At 40.1% G+C, this 15,149-nt stretch overlaps 1 protein-coding gene across 1 annotated transcript in view; it reads left to right on the top strand.

Annotated features, from left to right (window-relative positions):
• Positions 1-15,149, top strand: part of ctnna2 (catenin (cadherin-associated protein), alpha 2) — a 336,749-nt gene that overhangs the window by 74,296 nt on the left and 247,304 nt on the right. The window lies entirely within an intron of this gene.

Below are 15,149 nucleotides of genomic sequence, written 5' to 3'. Positions count from 1 at the left end.
TTTAAAATGGTGACACTGTCGGTCTTTCGTGCTCTCTCACACTCATTTGAAGTGTCACATAAAAGCAGCAGCAGCAGCAGCAGCAGCGAACAGCAGTAAAGTAAGTACTTCTCGCAGAGACCTTCTAAGTATGAAAAAACACAAGATACACTATGACTCGGGTAATGTAACTGAGCTAGGAAGAGCCTGCCAACACAAGTATGAGTTATAGATGGTCTTCCTTTTATTCCTCTGCGGCTGCTGCTGCGGCTGCTGCCGCCTTCGATTAGATGAGCCAAGTGGAGTGGGGAGGTTGGTGTCTTTTAACATAATTGTGATTGCATCAAAATGATTGCCTCGTCCTCAGCTTTCATTCTTTCCTCTCAACCAGCAAATTAAATTTGCTTCCTTCTGAGCAGGGATACACGATAGCATTGTTTGAATTTGAACGTTTTTTTTTTCTCCTCCTTAATATTATGTCAGATTTGGTCCAGTGCTGTGTCCTTTGTGTGCCACATCTGCTTTGTGTGGATCAGTGCAAACAGGTGGTCAAATGTGCAGCTGTTCAAACATATTACCCTCAGCCTAAAAGCTTATGGTAAGTTCACGCAGTGACCAGCAGGTGGCAGTGTTTAATTACATTTAATACTTGCCCGGTCTCTGTTTTCCTGTTCCCCACCCTCTCTATATCTTTTTCCATTTTTATCCCCTTTTCCTTAGAAACAGAGATTGTAGACTTGCTCAGAGCAAGAGCCTGCATTGCCTTGTATGTTCTTTTTTCTTTTTTTTGCACCGTTAATGAGACTGAAGCTATTTTTTGATTCGGAGACGTTTTGATGCATGTAGATGCCTTGAATTGAGCTCCGTCAAAGAGAATTCACTATTAGATTACCACATAGAGCCTTTTCAATATGGCCCCACAAATGCTGCCCTCTTCTCATCCACATTTCTACAAAGAAAGGGGCAACACAGCTAGAAAACCTCAGCTATACCCTTCTTTCACCCCTACTCCTGTTATGTCCTCGCAACAGCCCCTGACCCGAGTGCACTGTGAATGGTGCTTAGTGCCTGCATGTGTACTGTACGCACATGCAGACAGAAACATATTCCATTCACACACATTGCAGACACACGGGCAGAGGAGAGCTCTGAGCCTGCGGCAGAGATCCAAGTCGCACTGGATCACTTTACCATGGTTTATTTTTCCATCTGCTTGTCCTCTTTCCTCATGTTTTTTTTTTTTAAGGGGGTTATTTACACGGCATCTTTTTCACTCTCTCACACCTCTGTCTCCTTTTCTATTTCTCTTTTTTCACTCTTTTTGTTTTCATTGTCTGATGTTTTCATTGTCTGATCTGTTTTGAACCAATAGAGGTGTTTGAAATGCTAGCTTGCTTACATGCGTGCTCTGAGCCTATTTGATAGCACCATTGTATTTTTATGCAAAACCCTTCTCCATATATTGCTGGGCCTCTAGTCACACTGCACAAGCACATGCCTGCATACATTAGGGGCTAACTCTAACCGGATTTACTTGCTAGCTCAAAGAAAGTATGCATGAAAGCCATTCTTTGAATGTCACTGTGGCAAGCATTGGCTCCTAGTGTAAGTCACTTTTCAGTGCTGCACGTCCGTCTTTGTAGCGACAGGTAATTGGACACCTTTCTGTTTATAGGATGACACACTGAGAATCTTTGAATTACAGCTAATATAGGAATTCAAGTAAACATCACAGACATCACAACAGTGAGGGGAAAATGCTCTTCCCCTTTCTGTCCGTCTGTCTGCCCGTCTGTGTGAAATATGTGCATGTGATGAAGATTTTCACATGTTCTTTTTGACATTTTGATTTCATTCTTTCCTCGTCGTTCCTGTGGATCTCTTCGTCTTGTGGTATGAGCAAAATGGAGAATAGACAGGGTCTTCATTGTTAGTGTATACACAGGGACTGCACACTGATGACCTTTCCGCATACTGCGTTTGTGGATGAGATACTCTTGGACCAGACACAGAGATGGTGGCAGGGAGAAACGCGGCTCTAATGTATGTAGATGTATTCTTAACTGAGGGATAGCTTTCTTGGTAATTGCTATATCAATCTGGGCTCTCCTATCCGTACTATCTCATTTCAGGCTCGCTCTTATTTTTCTCTCTCTTTTCTCTCTCTCTCGTTCTCTCTCTCTCTCACACACACACACACACTTTCTCTTTCTGCATTGTCTCTCTCTCTCCTGCTTTTGATTATGTGGGTGATCAACAAGTTTTAAAGCTACCCGTGAGCAGCTGGCAGATAAGAAAGAGTATATCCCGATCATCTCAGCGGCACTTTGCTGGGGAAGGTCAGACATAAATATGCCCAATCATGTACAGATGCTCACAGACCTTAAGCATTGTTAACAGTATCGAACATAGTGCCAAGTGGCTTTGCTATTGACAGGAGCCCTGGCGTGTTCAATAAACTCCACTCCCACCGTCTTTTTCACCTTGGCTGAGCCACATGTTAGCCCAGAGGTACACCTCTTAATTACAACATCCTCTGCCTGCCGATTACAACCCTGCCTTATTCTCTATGGACAGATGCACCTGTCAAGAGAAATATGAATAGGGGGACTAAACTGAAGTAATGGGACATGGGAGATAGAGAAGTATTGGTTTGTTTGTTGCTGTACAGTAATTAGCCACTGCCTGTCTTGTCTTGATGGGAATAAGGTATGAGCGAACTGTGAGGGAAGCAGACGGAGAGTGGGAGGGGTCATTGGTAAACAGGATCCATACTCGTTACAGTCGGAGCTTACAGTCTAAGGTCCATTGTTTCTCTCCACCTACTCTTCCCATAAAGCTCGGTTTGCAGCTTTCAGGAATTACTCAGCCCTACTTGTTTATTTCCTCTCATAGTTTAAGTCCTGTTAGATTAGACTGACTGATGTTCTGCCAAGGCACTTTGGCAGTTTGAATTCACATGATGCACACAAAACAATGAAAATACATTATATTGTAATACATCAGATGCTTCGGAAAAACACAGACTCCCATATTCACAGACTTTTAAAAATATCTTTATTTATTTATTCGTTTCATTTCTTGGTTCATATTTAGTAAAAAGAGAGACAGTTTTTTCCTGACCATGTTCTCGGTTAGAATGAAGGAAATGATTAAACAAGCAGTTTGAGTCTCTCCTTAGCACTCTCTTCATATACAGACACTCAGTCTAAGCAACTGAAGTGAAATACTGCATCTTCAGACCTTTCTCCGCATAAAACTCATGGGACCTGATGTCTGAGTGGGTGCAGCAAATTACTTTCTTTTTCTTTTTTTCCTTTTTTTTAAGGTGTCTCACCTTTTAGTCAAGGTCTTCTCTATCAGTGTCTCACATGCCAGGTTGACCACTCAGCTCTGTTCAGTCTCATGGATGCGGGGGCGTGCTAGCTCTTGCTCATGCAATACTGTATACTGTATGCACACATAAACACACACTCACACCAAGCACTTGAACAGCTAAATGCAAAAGATAAGACCAACTAGGAGAGCCTCTTGGCTCAAGGTCAGTCTCACTGTCCTCCAGAGTCTCACAAAGCAGCATTTGTTTGGGAAACATTTTGATGACTCTGAAAGTGCGACACACTCGCACTTGTAAAGGAATGTTTGTAACGGAATACATCTGGCAGGAAGGAAGTCCTGGTTCCTCATATAAACGCACACGTGACTGTATAGAAGGAAGTCGGAATACATTTACAAAGATTTCGGCAGTCAAAGGTCTATACAATATTAAATAAAGACTCTTTTATCAAGTGCTGGTCACAATAGACAAAATGCCTACATCACGTCAACTTGAGGATTTCCATTATTTGGACATTTTTAGTGAATAACGATGTTCGACAAAATGCTTCCAAGAGAACATTATGCAGCATTTCTTGAAGAAATTCAGGGAGATAAAATTACACTCCAGGTACAAGCGGAGGCACGCGGTACGGGCACTCGTTCAGCATCTCAGAGAGAGAATTTTCCATCTATATTTTGTGAAAGTCTCTATATTCCACATGTTGGGGCTTTCCTTCTTCCTGTTCAAACGTAATTCATACATTCAGGTTAATGTGTTGCTATGTTTCCTTCCATATATTAGATTTTATTCTGTGTAGTCGGAGTTTTCAGCTACCACCTTAAGCTTTTGCTTACTGTAGATAAGTCAGTAGTTGCACAAGAACTCCTTTCACGCTGTTGCCTCTGATTTGAAGTGTCTGACATCAAAACTATAAAAATGTATGTCAAAGTATACAAGGACAGTTCCTGACTGGATTAATACAAGGATGATCCACATGCATGGGTAGATAGTGTTTCTGTTTTATAATAAATGCCAAAAAAAGCCTTATTTGAGTCACAGGGGAAGCTGAATTTGAAGCAGTCAAAAGAAGTACTTTAACACACCATCAATTCTGTGCTGCCTTCTTTGTCAGGGCTTTGTTCCCCGGATGTACCGGGCTTAGTTTTTTCCCCCCTCTTCATCTATAGGCAGTTATAAAAATACTTAAGGTGCCCGACTGGGATTTTGACAAGCGAGGGGAACCAACCAATAGTCGAGCATGCTTACTTAAATAGTGCTGCACTCAGAAACTCTCTAATTTCCCCCTGTGGCATCCAGAATGGAAGCGATGCCCCATATCCTTCATCTATGTTTGGAAGATGCACTAATGCACCAGTGAAGTTGCTAAGATGAATGCAGCTTTGTTGACGGGCCAATTTAGCTGTCATTTTGAGATAATGGAGAGTTCTGTGGCAGTAAGTACATCCACATACAGCAATCATCCAGAGCTCAGCTCCTTCAAATCCTGGAGATCCTGGTCTTCTTTCACAGCAAAACAAAAATCATTTTCCATGTCTATAGAATAACCACTATGGAACTGAAGACTGCAAGCTGGTCCTAAATGTATAAAAAATAAAAATAAATGCAATTTACTTAAATTAAAGATATTAAATACAGTGAAGGACAAAGAGTATTTTCCATTCCCAACAAGTCAAGTGTTCGTTCTCATTAAATTCATGTTTTACATCTCAGAAGTTGAAAGGGAAACACTCCTTGAATGACAACTTAGCAATGAGCCAGATGATGCATCTCCTCTCATCAGCATAGCTTTCAGGACTTCTTTTGCTGCAGTGAAATTGACTGTTCTCTTTCATACTCTTGCTTTCCCAGCATTATGCCTTCATCTTGTTAGTTCCACATCTTTTCCCTTTATCCCCTTTCCAGTCTTTTAAATCTTGTAATGGTGCCTACTAAAGCATCCACTGTGTGTACATTCCCACTGTGTGCAGTTGTTTTCTCACTTTCAGCCTCAATGGCGTCCAATTGCAAATCTGTCTTGGCTGAAGGTTATGAGTTCTTCTGAACACCGTCTTGCAAAAGCTGCAGCAGTTAAATTAGAAACTTGAGAAAATGATCCTTCCCTCCTTGCCAAACCCACTGGCTGGCTGTACCACAGCTCCACTGCCTTTCCTCACAGAGGTAAATACCCAGTTGCATATTTCCTAGAGGATATTCTGATGATGTATCCTCAATCCTTGTCTCAATCAACAAACTTTGTGAAATACTTTAACATTAAGCAAATAATTTTCCAGTAAAGCTGAATAAAGACAGCAATATTATCTGCCTTTTTGAGGACAGGAAGTAGCTTTTTATGCCTTGCAAAGTAGGCTAGCCATGTCCGTGCCTCAGCCATGAATTCTCCTATTCTGGTGTCCTGTCACTTTGCTAATATGAATTATCTTCCATCACTGTAAGCTCTTCTTAAAGCAAGCGTGCTATGACCACATGTAATGATCTTTCTGATGCGTCAGTGTTGTATTCAGTGACGTCTGTTAGATTGATGATTCACCCCCAGCCTTATCATAGGCACTTACTGTTGACTCATGGATCTCCTTTTATGTTTCTTGACAAATGCTCATCCGACCTACTTCACACTCAACACTTGATTGCCTTAGGTCACCGGCAATTCACCCGCAGAGTGTGAAGCAGATCAGATGAACAATTTAGAAGAACACAGAGACACAGAGAAATTTCTTACTTAAATGCAGATGGAATGAGGGAATACTTTATGCCAATGAATAATGGGATTGCATTTTTATCACTCATGGTGTTACATGACCTAACTCATGCTCCAAAGAGTTTTTTGTTAATCAGTATATTTAAATGTTTGTAGAGATGAAATGTTCAGTTTAAAAACAAACCATCTCTTTTTCCGTTGTGCATCACAATTTTCAGTTTCATTATCACTAGTAGTGAGTAGTTTGACTCTTTGCATCTTCCATGCAAACTACTGGCAACCATAGAAATCTGCTAGCAACCAAATCAACTACAAAGAGTTTTCTGGTGCAGAAAGATGTACTTTTTCTTTGCAAGTTAGTGCATACTAGTGATTGCCAGCAACATCTAATAACCTCTTGCAATCAGTTGGGGAATACACATTTTCTTTGCTCTACTGATTGAAAGTTGTCAGATGGTTGCCATCCAGTCTCTGGGTTTGTGTGACAGGAGAGTCAGACAGAAAATTTAGAATTGTAAAATGAGACCATTTTACCACTCAGCCGTAAACGACTGATGGGAAAGACACGTGTAAGTTTGGTACGTTTGTTTGTGAATTTCATGACTCAAGAACAAATAAGACGTAGGAGCCTCAAATTGATACCATACGAGTTTCTACTACGAGGCTGTGGGGTAAAACTGGTAATTTTACCCAAGCCAGTATTTTTAATTTGTAGATTCAGGTTCTTATAGATTCCCTGTGGACCTTCAGGAGTGGAGGGCAGTCATGTGTTAAACTATTCTACTGTTTAACAAAGGGAGGTGACACACAAAATATGCTGTACAATTACAACTAAGACAGGGAAGGAGATCACACGGAGCTAGCAAGCATGGATGTAAACAAGGTTCAATTTAAAATACCTCAGTTCTCGAATCATCACCTCTGGAAATGTTCTGCTCAAGAGACTCCGTCAACATGTTTGTTAGAGCTTTTTAGGTCAAAATAGCAACGATGCCAGTTGATACACTGAGAGAGACACATTTTACACCACTTTCATGAGTGGGACAAAATATGATATATATTTTTCAAATAGGCATAAACACATCAGTAAAACCCATATTTTCTTTTATAATTTAGACCTACATTTTACTGAATAAACAACGAACAACATATGATAGTGTTTAAACATATATTACAAACCCACAGACATTTAGCTCCTGTAAGTTCATCCTAAAGATATAAGCAAGAAAGACAGATTATGATCGTGATTGTTGTCCTAGTAACACATAATTTGTGTTTTTAAATGTTGGATTAAGGTTGTATTTGTCTAGTGAGTATTTCTACACAATATCTTTAATCTACAGGAATGTTACACATAAAGTATACCCTCTACCACATTGACTAACATCATCTTGGAGATGTATTCACTCTGCATTTTGCTTTTGTTTTTCTTTCCTATATGTAGTAGAAGCTCTATCTTCTCTTTAAAGAAGGCATGCTTTTGTGAGATTCCTCAAGCCATTGTATGGAGAGCTGATTTGTGCACAGCTGATTTGAAATGGAAAAAAAAAGTGAAGAGGGTTGGGCTATTGGGAGGGACAGAGGCAGTGTCTAGCAAAATAATTTCTATTGAAGGGGTTGGCAGTGAGTGAGGTTTGGGGTTATCGTTTTGCTAGGCAGAATTTGAAAAGGCAGAAAATAAAAAGAAAAGGGTATTCATATTCAAATTGAGACAAGTCCCTGTGTGCCTGTGCGGATTTCAATTATGGGAGATATGTATATTTATGTCCGCTCCAAAGGAAACTGGACAGGCCTCAAAATCCTTTTCTGAGGCTCGGCATCACAATCCAGGTGTGTTATTCTCCCACCAGTTTGAAACCTGTATTTTTGTGTTTTTGCCAGTCGTCACAAAACAGAAATTATTTTTCTGTTTTTTCTTGTGAAACTGTGCAACCCCTTTAACCTGCAACCTGGTGTGTATCGTTATCATTATTTGGTTCATTTATGTCACAAGAAATGAAACATTAAAAAACAAGAAATCAAATGACAAACCAAAAGGGTCCTGGCTGAAGATACAAACATGTAAATCACCACTTTTAATGGATTTAAAAGAAAGTATGTAATGCTTAAACATGTATTTGACTTTTGAGGGCAGACTGAGTTTACTACAGCTGTAATGGTGCTCCAGATAGAACGACCAAAGTCAGTATTTAAAAATAATTTGCTGAACTTTACGACTGCTGTTAAATATTTCTGTGTGTTTCTGATAAGCTTCTGGTGGACTTCTGGTGGATTTTAAGCCGAAACAGTTAAATGGCTATAGTAAATGTTATTCTTTGATTTCAGTGCTTTCAATAAATCCCACCCAAGTTTTTCAGTGGCGTTCAAACCGGCAAAAAGATACCTCTCAAATGTATTTCAGGAACAACAAAAGATTTGTTTGGCTTGGTATCACTTTCTTGCTGGAAAGTGTAATGATTACCAAACTATAATTTACACACTGATGACTTGTTCCTCAAAATGGACTGGTACTGTATTTCAAAATATTCAAGACGTCGGGCAAGTTTACGTTTATCTCCAGCAGTAAATGACCTCTCAGCAGCACAGACTTACTTCCTTTTTCATCTGCTTGGATAGTGCTCTAGGCTTTCTTTCACAAAACGCACTGCTGATCATTTCAAAAAGTCCTTTTTCAGTATTTACTTTGTAGTTTTATAGAACATATGCAAGCCAACTTTACTCTCATGCACAAGGGTTTATGGTATGGTTGCTTGTTTTGTGCTCTTCTCATGTTTTTTGCCTGCTTTTATCAGGTCATCCTACAGGTGACTGCTTGTATGATTCTCTTTTGACACGTAGGAAAGCTGTTACTCGTGTGCCATTAGTTTTAACTTTTCCTACCCTGGAGGTCCCCGTGACAGGACTGGGCTGTCACTGATAAAACACAACATCAGATTTGGTAAAATCAGGACCCATGATGTGATACATACCAGTACGATAAATAATCAAAGCAGTAAATTTGATTTAACTCTCTTTGTTGCTCCTTCTCTCACTGCCACCTCACAGGTGAAGCAACCCACTGGGAGAAGTCCTAGTGCTCCAGATTGCCAGCCTGCTGCAGGGTCTGCTAGTAAATACCTTGAGTCTGAATTCTTAAGCATTACCATGTCTGGTATCTCTCTGTCTCTTTCTCTTCCTCTCTTGTCCTACTTCCTCAGTCTGTGCACAGCCGTTTATGTGCTTCTTTCACAAGCAAAATAAACCAAACAAAGAAGCACAGGTAGGAACAGTAGTGCAAGCCAAGGCACCGACTCTACAAGACAAACTGACAACCAGATTCCAAAAACAGTTAAAGAAACAAAACCTTTATTCTGCTATTCTCCTCTGCTCTCTGTTTCCCTGTGCACAGACATATTTGGTAACATAAATAACTTTAAACTAAAAAACAAAAATGGTTCACTTGACTGATTGTTTGAATGTTCCAGACTTTGGTCTGCCATCCTGCTTTCACTTTCATGCTCGCACTTTATGGGATGGCCAGAGATGGCAGCAGGGCTGGCTAATGGCTTCTAAGAGAAAAACTCAAATGCACATGGAACATTTACCAAAACACTGAAGACAGAAACTTGGATTAGAGCACATCCATGACTAGGAAATCATTACTCCACTATTATCTCTTTACATAAATAGCTGCCTGCTGGTGCAATACATATTAATGCTTCTCACTCATAGAACCTTTGAAAAAAAAAAAGAAACGGTGGAAACAGCAACCTCGAAAGACCTCACTTGGCAGAAATCTGCCATGGGCACACTAAGATTAACACGAATGAATGGTAATAAATGAATCTGTAAATAAGTAGTAAATAAAACAGTTTCTTTATCCTTGATTCTTTGATCCTTCAGCTGCTCATCAGTGTAATTACGCTATACAGTTGTACAGTGAAATCTATATTGACTTTAAATGCCCTTGCTACTCTTTGACTACAGGTTTTATGGTATATAAAGAGTCATATAATGCCGTGGCAACAGCGCTGGATACAAACACATTGTGGGCCAGATTTTCTAACAGTCTGTGCTAGCCCACAACCCTCTTTTAGCGTTAAAAAAGCCAGTGCTGGTATTAAGTAAATAATTCTGTAACTGGAAAAGTGCAGACACAGGTATGTTTGTGTGAGAGTTTAGCTTTTAAAGTGCGAAATGGTGCTATGAGAGTATGTAAATGAATCAAATGTGATTCACTGAGGTTTGCAGAACCGATTTACTGCAAATTGCTCTGAATTTAACGTCCAAAAAAATTGCATGTTCTGTTTTGCCCCCGACGTGGTTGCTGTTGCTGTAGTTGCTGCGAGGAATGTTCATTTATTTGGAACAAGAGGGGGAGAAGTTATCAGAACTAGTGCATAATTGGCGTGGGTGGATGGCTCAAAGCTGTGCCTAAGCTCTGGCTGTGTCCCGTAGCTCTTCACTAAGCCCTCACCCTGCTTGTTTAGAGCCCAGCCACACATATTTCTGCTCCTCAGTAATACTGGTATTTTGATTGACTTGATTTGACTTAAATGAATTGAACTGAGTGTCGGAGAGAGGGCCAGAATCCTAATACGAGACGCATATGAGAGTGTGTCTTGCTTTAAAGGCCAAATCACTTTTTACAGTGGGCTGATGGGTTTTCAGAGCATTTCAGGCTTTTAGTCACATTTCTACACAGAGATGGGTCCACAATAAAAACGTCTTGTGTGTTCTGGTGTCGGATCTATTACAAACCAGAGTGAAACATAGATCAAAATGCAGCACTTAATGCGGGTTGGACAGATCTGATGTGTGTTACAGTTTACCTTTAGATATTAACCTAATGCATGTGATGCTGGACAGTGCAGCTCCACACAACCTGCTGGGAAGAAAAGTGGATTTGGATACCTGACAAAGTGACAGTACCTTCATTAACACAGAGATGGATGAGGATCTGATGGCAAATAATGCTTTGTCTTCTTCTACATATGGATTCTTCTTCAGCTGCCTCTCATTGGTCTTAATTGCCACACTGTTTTCAGAGAGGAAGACGTCCATAAAACCTGCTCTTACACTTTTTTTTGATTATTAGCTTACACTTACTTTCACCAGACTGCTTGTTTTTGAGCTTGCTAATTTGCCCTGCTCTTTATAGGATGCTGGTCATTATTGCAAAGCCGTGTTTTTTGTTTATAAATCAGTGTATTATTAGTCGATCACCCGCAGAATTCTCCACTCTCATCAATGGGGATGGGAATTGATGATAATGTAATGATTCCGATTCCATTATCGATATCACTTATCGATCCTCATTGGCTCTGTTTTGAGAGCCACTGCCATTGCTAAGCAGGAATAAAGAAATTATTATGCTGTGGTTGAAATGTTTGTGCATGTTTGTTGTGATTAGTGTTAGAGTCATTTCTCAAAAATGTAATTATGAAACATATTGCATAAAGTACTTTTCTTAAAAGTTATGCAGTATGGTACTTAATTACTCCTGGGAAAAAGTAATTCGCTATACTACTGGTTACATTACTTTGATGCAATGACATGAGAACTGGAATCAGCTGATTGCAGCGCGAGTGCAAGAACCGGCAAGCGGGCTCGATCGGCAGGCAGACTAAAAATCCTGAGGAATTGGACTACTGGGAACCAGTTTTCTGCATGAACCGGTTCTCAATTCCCATCCCTACTCATCAACACATTTTTGCCATTCCGACCTCCCATTAATTTACCAGTCCTAGTAAATCTGGCCTTGTGTGTCTGCAGCATGTAAGGTAATTTCCTCTGTTTGCAATGAAAATTTGGAGACCTCGCTGGATCTTAAAACTCATTAAAACACAGCGCACTCAGTCTGACACACTGCATATGAAAGGGCCTACTCAAGATCCTGCTGATAACTAAGATAGTCCTCTTTTTCAGTGTGACCCTTTCTGACCTAAACGAGCAGAGAGCAAAACAAAGTATACAGACTCAAAAGTTTTAGGGTTAAATATCTGCAATTTAGCAATACCTCAGTTATTATGATACTAGAAGTAAAGTGGTTAATGAATAAGGATTAAGTAAGCTACGATGAACATAATTAGCTCCCGGAACCTCTGTGGCATATTTCTTTTATGTTTTGTTAGTTGGTGCATGTTGCTAACACTGGCAAAGTCAGGGGAGCTAATTTGTAGTCTTTGAAAATTGGATCTGCTTGAGTTTTCCTGACATGTACCAATACCTTTCTTATTACTGTTCGCAGCTGCAACAGCTCCACAGGGTCTCACGGCCAAAGCCACGAAACAGGTGTCTCGTCATCCACCATCTCTGCATTCCAAGTGTTCTATAGTGCCTGTACCGTATGTGTGCATCATCAGTGCACTAGAACTCTGTTTGTTTCATGTGCTGTGCACAGTTAGTGGTTGGGAACATTATACCCCATGTCCTCCTACACCCACGATCATGCAATCTCCTTCAATGCTCCCCTCATTATGGAGCAGACAGTCAGAGGCTAGAGTTAATACCAGCATACAGAAGCCCCCTGGCTGAGGGGGTAATGTCATCCAAATAACACACAGACCCCATGTGTGTAACATAAAGGTCTTGTATATGAAACGATAGCTGTGGAAACAGGCAACTTTATACATAACAGTTATACTGTTAACAGTTAATGTGTGAAGAGCACTCAGGTGTGCTTGCACAGGTGGGTATGAACCCCTGAAGAAAAGGTTTGCCACACCTGATGATGAGATAACAGAAAATGCAGTGCTACATTGTTATTTTCTATTCCCACTGTTCTTTCAGTGAACAGAAAGGCCTGGCTGCCAGTCATGGCACTGTCTGCGCTTTCCCTTACTATCATCTTGGCCACGGCGAAACTGTGAAGGCCACTGTCACAGGTATTTAGAAATTGCTCCTGAGCTGGACGGGGAGATCTCTGTAACAAGATATTATGGGTAACACAGACTCGCTAAGACTGGGCTAGAGGTCAGTTAATCGTCTCTGCTCCTCAAGCACTATTGTAGCCTCTGCGAATCGCAGCAGGCTGATTGATGTGCAGTTGTTGTCCCTGTACTTTATTGGTATTTGTTTTGTTTGCTTTTGTTAGAAAGCAGACATAATCACTACTTTCAACAATAAGACTCTCTAAGGGACGTGAAACCTGAAGACTGGTATCAATGTCAACTGAATAGCCGTTATCATGGTTTTTTTTTTTGCGAGGCTTCTGTTATTTACCTGCTCTGGTAATGCATTTAGTAGACATGGTCAAGATGACCTGCTGACATTCAAACTGAGCATGGAATGGAGACATAAGGTGATTTAAGAGACTTTGAACGTTGCATGGTTGTTGGTACCAAACGGGCTGATCTGAGTATTTCATGGCCTCGATTTCTGCTGCGGCATTCAGATTGTAGTGTCAGAATTTGGTGTAAATCACATGAATTCATCCTTCATTGAATAAACAGGTCAGGCTGCTGGTAGTGTGATGGTGTTGGCGATAATTTCCAGGAACACTTTTGGCCCTTTAGTGCCAACTATGCACTAAAGCACAGGAAGTATTTTTGCTGACCATTTCTGTCCGTTTATGACCAGTGTACTCACTGACAGGTCTAAAGTGTACTGTACAATATAAAGCACCTTGAGGCGACTGTTGTTGTGATTTGGCGCTATATAAACAAAATTGAATTGAATTGAATATCTGCTCCCAGCAGGATATTTGACATGTCACAAAGCTTACATAATCTGAAACGAGCTTCACTGTACTCAAAAGGCTCTCACAGTCAACAAATCTCAATCTTGTAGAGCGCCTTTGTGATGTGGTGGTACAGGAGATTCACATCGTGGACCTGCAGTAGCTAAATATGGACCAAAATATCTGAGGAATGTTTCCAGCACCATGCTGAATCTGTGCCATAAATAATTAAAGCAATTCTGAAGGGAGGGGGGGTTGAACATATGACAGCATATGATATAACTACTAACACGTATATGTTCAACAAAAAGCTCATACGAATGTTTTTTTGGAAATAAAAAAATTTGCCCTGTAAGATAAAAAGTAATAAAGTTAAATATATAGTGTGTGTAAATGCATACAAAGCCATTAATCAATTAAAATGAATGGTTTCCTTTTATGATAATAAAGTGCAGTGAATTTCTCCTGCTAGCCAGGATCAGCAAATCGAAGACACCCCTTTGCATGCTGAATTAGTTAAAAGGTAATTTTAAGTAATTCAGAGTTTATGGATTATCCAGTTAGCTTTTAACTTTGCAGGAAAAGAAATCACACCATCATTAATCATGCATGAACTGTTTCCACATATTAATATCAGTTTTGAGAGCAGTTCCATTTCTTTCTTTCTTTTTAAAAAAAAAAAATCTTTCTTTTTATATCTTTGGAACAAAAATGGTTGTCTGTAACCTACCAAGATCTAATTATGTCCTTATTTACTGGACTTCCAGCATAATGGGGACAAAAATGACTTCCAGAAACATTGATTCCACATATCTCCTAAACACATCAAGTGAGATTAGAGGGGAAGATGGCAGGTGTGCCTTTGCTGATGACCCCCTGGGATTCGTCCTCTTTTAAATAACCACTCACTTCTGTCAAATAACCATTTGTCAGACCTGCTCTTGCTTGTTTGGCAACTTGGAAGTATGACAGTGATTTTAAAAAAAAGAAGAAGAAAAAGTAAAAGTAGAAAGGATTATAAGGTCGTCATAGATTATAAGATTATAAGGTAACACTACAAATGAAACGGGTAGTAAATTAGTTCACAGTAAGAGTATTAACTCAATATGTGTTAATATGCAACCTGTGGATGAAATCTGTTTGTCTAAGTGCAGCCTTGTGAATTTAAGCTGTTCCAGACATAACTCTGGGGCGCTACAGTTTGGTTTTTGACACATGTGGCTGTGCGGTGGGCATGCATTTAAGTGACAGCAAAGAGATGCAACAGGTTAGGTAGTTAAATACCCTTCAGCCAGGATGATCACTGTTTGACAGACGGCCTTATTAACATAACCTAGTGAGTTCTTTGGATAATAACTGAGAGGCAGAGACCTGGGGTGATTAGGAAATTAGAACGATAATTGTCTGACTGCTTGAGCTTCCTCTTAAAGCTTCATTTGACATGTCGTTTGCTCACTGGCCTTAATGACTTTAAC

Source organism: Mchenga conophoros, linkage group LG6 (genome assembly GCF_057382185.1).
Source record: "Mchenga conophoros isolate Kocher_MC1m ecotype Shallow Benthic linkage group LG6, M_conophoros_male_GT1.1, whole genome shotgun sequence".
Taxonomy (NCBI): Eukaryota; Metazoa; Chordata; class Actinopteri; order Cichliformes; family Cichlidae; genus Mchenga; species Mchenga conophoros.
The sequence above is the reverse complement of the archived record's forward strand: the minus strand, read 5'-3'. Positions and strand labels throughout refer to the sequence as shown.